The sequence below is a fragment of the Scyliorhinus torazame genome, chromosome 3 (assembly GCF_047496885.1).
Source record: "Scyliorhinus torazame isolate Kashiwa2021f chromosome 3, sScyTor2.1, whole genome shotgun sequence".
In the NCBI taxonomy this organism is placed as follows: Eukaryota; Metazoa; Chordata; class Chondrichthyes; order Carcharhiniformes; family Scyliorhinidae; genus Scyliorhinus; species Scyliorhinus torazame.
This window is the reverse complement of record NC_092709.1, coordinates 95,709,532-95,717,846: the sequence shown is the minus strand read 5'-3', so window position 1 is coordinate 95,717,846 and position 8,315 is coordinate 95,709,532.

The window sequence follows — 8,315 nt, the reverse complement described above, 5'->3', positions numbered from 1 at the left end:
TCAGATCTAAGCCCTGCAGTCCTGCCACATCCAGCCATGAATGGTGGTGGACAATTAAACAACTCACTAGAGGAGGAGGCTCCACAAATATCCCCATCCTCAATGATGGAGGAGCCCAGCACATTTGTGCAAAAGACAAGGCCGAGGCATTCGCAACAATCTTCAGCCAGAACTGCCGATTGGATGATCCACCTCGATCTCCTACAGAGGGCCTCAGCATCACAGATGTCAGTCTTCAACCAAGACAATTCACTCCCTGTGATATCAAGAAACGGCTGAAGGCACTGGATACTGCAAAGGCTATGGGCCCTGACAATATTGCAGCAATAGTACTGAAGACTTGTGCTCCAGAACTTGCCCCTCCCCTAGCCAAGCTGTTCTAGTACAGATACAACACTGCCAATGTGTAAAATTGCCCAAGTGTGTCCTGTACACAAAAAACAGGACAAATCCAACCCAGCCAATTATCACCCCATCAGTCTACTCTCCATCATCAGCAAAGTGATGGAAGGAGTCATCAACAGTGCTATCAAGCTCGGATGCTCAGTTTGGATTCTGCCAGGATTACTCAGCTCCTGATCTCAATACAGCCTTAGTTCAAACATGGAAAAAGGTTGAATGCGAGAGGTGAGGTGAGAGTGACTGCCTTTGACATCAAGGCAGCATTTGACTGAGTATGGCATCAAGGAGCACTAACTAAACTGGAGTCAATGGGAATCAGGGGTAAAACTCTCCGCTGGTTGGAGTCATACCTGGCACAAAGGAAGGTGGTTATGGTGATTGGAGGTCAGGTCTCTCAACTCCAGGACACCACGGCAGGTGTTCCTCAGGGTAGTGTCCTAGGCCCAACGAATGCCGATGCCGAAATCATGAAATGCGATTGGGCGAAGAATAGCCTCCGGCACCACAATCGTGGTAGGCGTCGGTTTGACGCCAGATCGGGATGCTCCGGAACCCTGAAAATGGAGTAAATCCGTCGCTCATCGCGCGGTGTTTGAGTACAGTAGGCATATCATTAGCAGGCCTGACACTCCGGGGCCTCTGAGACTCACCGCCTCCGATGGGCCGAGTTCCTGACAGCGGGGTTCAAAATCGTGAACCTGGTGTCGTGGCTGCTGAGCGAGCGAGGGGGTAAGACACGGCGTGGAGTGACTGCGGGCTGTCGGTCCAGATGCCGGCCGTTCTGGCTGGGCTGGAGGGGCTCCTGCCAGGGCCGGGAGTGGGGGCGAACATGCCGAGCAGCCGGGGTGCCCTCCCACAGGACTGGGGCGGTGCCCAGGCAACGGCCACCTTTACGGCGGGCCATCTTTTCCAGGATCCATGTGGCAATAGACGGGATGCATGTCGCCCTTTGGGCACCTGCGGATAACTGGCCGCTGTACACTAACCAAAAGGGGTACCACTCAATGAACGTACAGCTGGTCTGTGACCATCAGCTGCGCATCGCGCACCTCTGCACCAGATACCCGTGCAGTGTGCACGGGTTCCTTCATCCTGGCACACTCGGCGATCCCCAACATGTTCGAGGGGCACCCCCCGTGGCTGACGGGTTGGCTCCTGGGTGACAGGGGTTCCCTGCTGCGGTCGTGGCTGATGACAGCTATCCGGAGGCCGCAGACCGACGCGGAGACCCGCGACAATGACGTCCACGCCGTGACCAGGGGTGTGATTGTGCGCTGCTTCGGCATCCTGAAGATGCGGTTCAGGTGCCTGGACCGCTCTGGAGGGGCCCTCCAGTACGAGGCTGTGAGGGTCGCCCACTGAGTGGTGGCCTGTTGCATCCTTCACAACATCGCGCAGCAGAGGGGCGATGTGTTGGAGGAGGATGAAGGGGAAGGGCAGGCCTCGTTCGGCGATGAGCTCTAGTGCTCCATATCGTATGACAACGTCTGACTCATGCCCACAGTAGCACCTTCCACCTGGGTCATCCCTGCATGCGATCTGGCCAGTCCATCACACAGTCCCGTTGAAACCCTGGGATGGGGGTGCTGGGTATGGTCAGGACGTGGAAGGGTGGGGAGTACAGTCCTCCCACAGTGCATGCACTGGTTCGCCCACCCCCCCTGCCCCTCCCCACTCCCATACCCCCACCCCCCCACCCCCACACATCTATCAGACAGAGCACCGAGGCAGGTTGTAACGGTGGTAACAAGTTTTTATTGTGAACAAATACATCCAGCCTGTACCCTCGCCCCTGTAATTGAACTGTGCCCTGCACCCATGCCAATCTAACTGGTGTCTACCTTTCTAGCCTTACGAGCTCTATCGCTATGTCTAGGTGGTTCCCCAGTCGGTACAGCAGGAATGGGAGGTGGCCTGCTGTGATTCTGCCCTGTGATAAGGATCCCCGTTGACGCGCGTTTCCTGGGGCAACCCAGCCTGGATGGGCCCGGCTGCTGCTCGGGTGTCCTGGGTGGCATGGTTCTGCCCTGTTCTGCCCTCTGCCCACCAGATGCGCCAGGGACAGGAGGGGGTGGGGGGGGATGTCTAAAGTGCTGTGGTGTTCCGGCACCTCCCCTACAGGAGTCACCGGCACGGGCCCCATCACCTCCTCCTCCCGCGGGTTGCCTGATATCTCCCGGGCTAATCCATGGGATAGGGGTGTGAGCAGAGCCATCCCCTGAGGCCCCCCCGCCACCTGGAACTGACAGTCCTGGAAGCCCGCTCGGGTCTCGACCAGCATCTGCATGCTCGCGGCCATGGAGCACAGGGAGTGGACCATCTCCGCCTGGGACTGCACCACATCACTGTGACTATGCCACCACCCTGTGGGTCTACATAGAACATCGAACATTACAGCGCAGTACAGGCCCTTTGGCCCTCGATGTTGCGCCGACCTGTGAAACCAATCTAAAGTCCACCTACACTATTCCCTTATCATCCATATGTTTATCCAATGACCATTTAAATGCCCTTAATGTTGGCGAGTCCACGACTGTTGCAGGCAGGGCATTCCACGCCCCTATTACTCTCTGAGAAAAGAACCTACCTCTGACATCTGTCCTATATCTATCTCCCCTCAATTTAAAGCTATGTCCCCTCGTGCTAGCCAGCACCATCCGAGGAAAAAGGCTCTCACTGTCCACCCTATCTAATCCTCTGATCATCTTGTATGCCTCTATTAAGTCACCTCTCAACCTTCTTTTCTCTCACGAAAACAGCCTCAAGTCCCTCAGCATTTCCTCATAAGATCTTCCCTCCATACCAGGCAGCATCCTGGTAAATCTCCTCTGCACCCTTTCCAATGCTTCCACTTCCTTCCTATAATGCGGCGACCAGAACTGTACGCAATACTCCAAATGCGGCCGTACCAGAGTTTTGTACAGCTGCAACATGTCCTCATGGCATCCGAAACTCAATCCCTCTACCAATAAAAGCTAGCACACCATACGCCTTCTTAACAACCCTATGAACCTGGGTGGCAACTTTCAGGGATCTATGTACATGGACACTGAGATCTCTCTGCTCATCCACACTGCCAAGAATTTTACCATTAGCCCAGTACTCTGTATTCCTGTTACTCCTTCCAAAATTCCAAAATTTGCCACCTCTTAGCCCAACTCTGCAGCTTATCTATGTCCCTCTGTTAGCTGCAACATCCTTCCGCAATGTCCACAACTCCACTGACTTTAGTGTCATCCGCAAATTTACTCACCCATCCTTCTACGCCCTCCTCCAGGTCATTTATAAAAATGACAAACAGCAGTGACCCCAAAACAGATCCTTGTGGTGCACCACTAGTAACTGAACTCCAGGCTGAACATTTCCCATCAACCACCATCCTCTGTTTCTTACAGCTAGCCAATTTCTGATCCAAACCGCGAAATCACCCTCAATCCCATGCCTCCGTATTTTCTGCAATAGCCTACAGTGGGGAACCTTATCAAATGCTTTACTGAAATCCATATACACCACATCAACTGCTTTACCCTCGTCCACCTGTTTGGTCACCTTCTCAAAGAACTCAATAAGGTTTGTGAGGCACGCCCTACCCTTCACAAAACCGTGTTGAATAATCAAATTATTCCTTTCTAGATGATTATAAATCCTATCTCTTATAATCCTTTCCAAGACTTTGCCCACAACAGAAGTAAGGCTCACTGGTCTATGGTTACCGGGGTTGTCTCTACTACCCTTCTTGAACAAGGGGACAACATTTTCTATCCTCCAGTCTTCTGGCACTATTCCTGTAGACAATGGCAACATAAAGATCAAAACCAAAGGCTCGGCAATCTCCTCCCTAGCTTCCCAGAGAATCCTAGGATAAATCCCATCCAGCCCAGGGGACTTATCTATTTTCACACTTTCCAAAATTGCTAACACCCCCTCCTTATGAACCTCAATCCCGTCTAGTCTAGTAGCCTGTATCTCAGTATTCTCCTCGACAACATTGTCTTTTTCCTGTGTGAATATTGACGAAAAATATTCATTTAGCACCTCTCCTCAGGCTCCACGCACAACTTCCCACTACTGTCCTTGACTGGCCCTACTCTTACCCTAGTCATTCTTTTATTCCTGACATACCTATCGAAAGCTTTCGGATTTTCCTTGGTCCTACCTGCCAAAGACGTCTCATGTCCCCTCCTGGCTCTTCTTAGCTCTCTCTTTAGGTCCTTCCTGGCTAACTTGTAACTCTCAAGCTCCCTAACTGAACCTTCGCGTCTCATCTTCCTCTTGACAAGTGATTCAACTACTTTAGTAAACCACGGTTCCCTCGCTCAACCACTTCCTCCCTGCCTGACAGGTACATACTTATCAAGGACACGCAGTAGCTGTTCCTTGAACAAGCTCCACATTTCAATTGTGCCCATCCCCTGCAGTTTCCTTCCCCATCCTATGCATCCTATGTCTTGCCTCATCGCAGCATAATTGCCTTTCCCCCAGCTATAACACTTGCCCTGCGGTATATACCTATCCCTCTCCATCACTAAAGTAAACGTAACAGAATTGTGGTCACTATCACCAAAGTGCTCACCTACCTCCAAATCTAACACCTGGCCTGGTTCATTACCCAGTACCAAATCCAATATTGCCTTGCCTCTCGTTGGCCTATCTACATACTGTGTCAGGAAACCCTCCTGCACACATTGGACAAAAACTGACCCATCTAAAGTATTCAAACTATAGCATTTCCAGTCAATATTTGGAAAGTTAAAGTCCCCCATAACAACTACCCTGTTACTTTCGCTCCTATCCAGAATCATCTTTGCAATCCTTTCCTCTACATCTCTGGAACTTTTCGGAGGCCTACAGAAAACTCCCAACAGGGTGACCTCTCCTTTCCTGTTTCTAGCCTCAGCCCATACTACCTCAGTAGATGAGTCGTCATCAAACGTCCTTTCTGCCACCGTAATACTGTCCTTGACTAACAATGCCACACCTCCCCCTCTTTTACCACCTTCCCTGAGCTTACTGAAATATCTAAACCCCGGCACCTGCAACAACCATTCCTGTCCCTGCTCTATCCATGTCTCCGAAATGGCCACAACATCGAAGTCCCAGGTACCAACCCATGCTGCAAATTATTCCGGATGCTCCTGGCATTGAAGTAGACACACTTCAAACCACCTTCCTGCCTGCCGGTACACTCCTGCAACTTTGAAACCTTGCTCATGAAGTCACTACTCTCAACCTCCTGTACACTGGAGCTACAATTCAGGTTCCCATCCCCCTGCTGAATTAGTTTAAACCCTCCCGAAGAGCATTAGCAAATTTCCCCCCCAGGATATTGGTACCCCTCTGGTTCAGGTGGAGACCATCCCGTTTGTAGAGGTCCCATCTACCCCAGAATGAGCGCCAATTATCCAGGTATCTGAATCCCTCCCTCCTGCATCATCCCTGTAGCCACGTGTTCAACTGCTCTCTCTTCCTATTCCTCGTCTCGCTAGCATGTGGCACGGGTAACAACTCAGAGACAATAACTCTGTTTGTTCTCGCTCTAAGATTCCACCCTACATCCCCATCCCTTTTCCTATCTATGTCGTTGCTACCTATGTGGACCACGACTTGGGGCTGCTCACCCTCCCTTAAGGATCCCGAAAACACGATCCGAGACATCACGGACCCTGGCACCTGGGAGGCAACACACCAACTGCGAGTCTCTCTCATTCCCACAGAATCTCCTATCTGTCCCCTGATGCACGATCAATTGCACAAAGACTAAAGTTGGGCACAACTGTGGCTTTATTACAGTCAGATGCGTGGCCTCCTGCTGCAGCTGGCGAAATGGCAGGGCATTGGAGGTCATGCATATTTATACAGTTCTCAGTGGGCGGAGCCAGCCGGCAGGAGCTACCGGCGAACCTGTAGTGCAGGTCCTACCTTACATCTCCTATTACAGTGGGTCACCACATTCACCCCCTGTTAAAATGAGTCCGGCGGGGGTGACGTGAAACTATATACAATTAGTGCAATTACAGTGGTAGGGAAAGAAAAGTCCACGTTGACGGTCCGGAGTCCGTCAAAGGTTCAGCCGGTCCGGTGCTTTGGTGCTTCGTTGGGAGCAGCGTACCGGTGGGGGCGAAGTCAGTGCTGGCGGTGGTGGAGGTGGCGCCGATGGTGGTGGTGGTGGTGCTGATGCTGGCCAGTCATCAGGGAACTCCAGGAGCGTGCAGAAGTCCTCTTCGTCCTCTTGTGCAGAAAAGGGGAGGGGTGGGTAGTCTGGTGGGGTCAATATTGGCGGCGAGGTGGGAGGTGGGGGGGGGGGGTGTAGGGGTGGAACCTGAAGGTACCAGGTCCCTGAGTGAGACAGTATCTTGGCGGCCGTCGGCGAACTCAACGTAGGCATATTGAGGGTTGGCGTGGAGCAGGTGAACCCTGACCACCAAGGGGTCCGCCTTGTGGAGTCGGACGTGCCCACAGAGAAGGACCAGTCCTGGAGCAGCGAGCCAAGTTGGGCACGACACCCCGGATGTGGACTTCCTGGGGAAGGTAAAAACACATTCATGGGGTGTGTTATTAGTGGTGGTGCACAATAGTGACCGGGTGGAGTGCAGAGCGTCAGGGAGGACCTCCTGCCAGCGAGAGGCTGGGAGGTTCCTGGACCATAGGGCCAGCTGGACGGCTCTCCATACTGTCCCATTCTCCCATTCTACTCGCCCGTTACCCCGGGGGTTGTAGCTGGTCGTCCTGCTGGAGACCATACCCCTGCAGAGCAGGAACTGACGCAGCTCATTGCTCATGAATGAAGATCCCCTGTCACTGTGGATGTAAGGGGGGAAACCGAACAGAGCGAACGTGGTGCTGAGGGCCTTGATGACGGTGGCAGATGTCATATCGGGTCATGGGATGGTGAAGGGGAATCTGGAGTATTCATCGACCACACTGAGAATGTACGTGTTACGGTCGGTGGAGGGTAGGGGCCCTTTGAAATCCACGCTGAGGCGTTCAAAGGGGCGGGAAGCCTTCACCAGGCGCGCACGGTCTGGCCGGTAGAAGTGCGGCTTGCACTCCGCACAGACCTGGCAGTCCCCGGTGACTGTCCTTACTTCCTCGAAGGCGTAGGGCAGATTGCGAGCTTTGACCAGATGGCGCAATCGAGTGACCCCCGGGTGACAAAGGCTGTCGTGTAGGGCCCGGAGTTGGCCCACTTGTGCGCTGGCACATGTACCTCGGGAGAGGGCGTCTGGGGGCTCGTTGAGTTTACCGAGGCGATACAAGATCTCGTAATTATAGGTGGAGAGCTCGATTCTCCACCACAAGATTTTATCTTTTTTGATCTTACCCCGCTGTGTGTTGTTGAACATGAAGGCTACCGACCGTTGGTCTGTAAGGAGAGTGAATCTCTTACCGGCCAGGAAATGCCTCCAATGCCGCACAGCTTCAACGATAGCTTGGGCCTCCTTTTCGACGGATGAGTGTCGAATTTCAGATGCATGAAGGGTGCGGGAAAAGAATGCCACGGGTCTGCCTGCCTGGTTTAGAGTGGCGGCAAGGGCGACGTCTGAAGCGTCGCTTTCTACTTGGAAAGGCAGTGACTCGTCCACTGCGCGCATCCCGGCCTTGGCGATATCTGCTCTGATGCGGGCGAAAGCGTGTTGTGCCTCGGCCGCGAGAGGGAATTGGGTGAACTGAATGAGTGGGTGGGCCTTGTCCTCATAGTTTGGGGCCCACTGAGCGTAGGAGGAAAAGAACCCCAGGCAGCGTTTGAGGGCCTTGGGGCAGTGGGGGAGGGGAAGTTCCATGAGGGGGCGCATGCGGTTGGGGTCGGGCCCGAGAAGTCCGTTTTGGACTACATAGCCGAGAATGGCTAACTGGGTCGTGCTGAACACACACTTCTCTTTGTTGTAGGTCAGGTTGCGAAGAGTGGCAGTGCG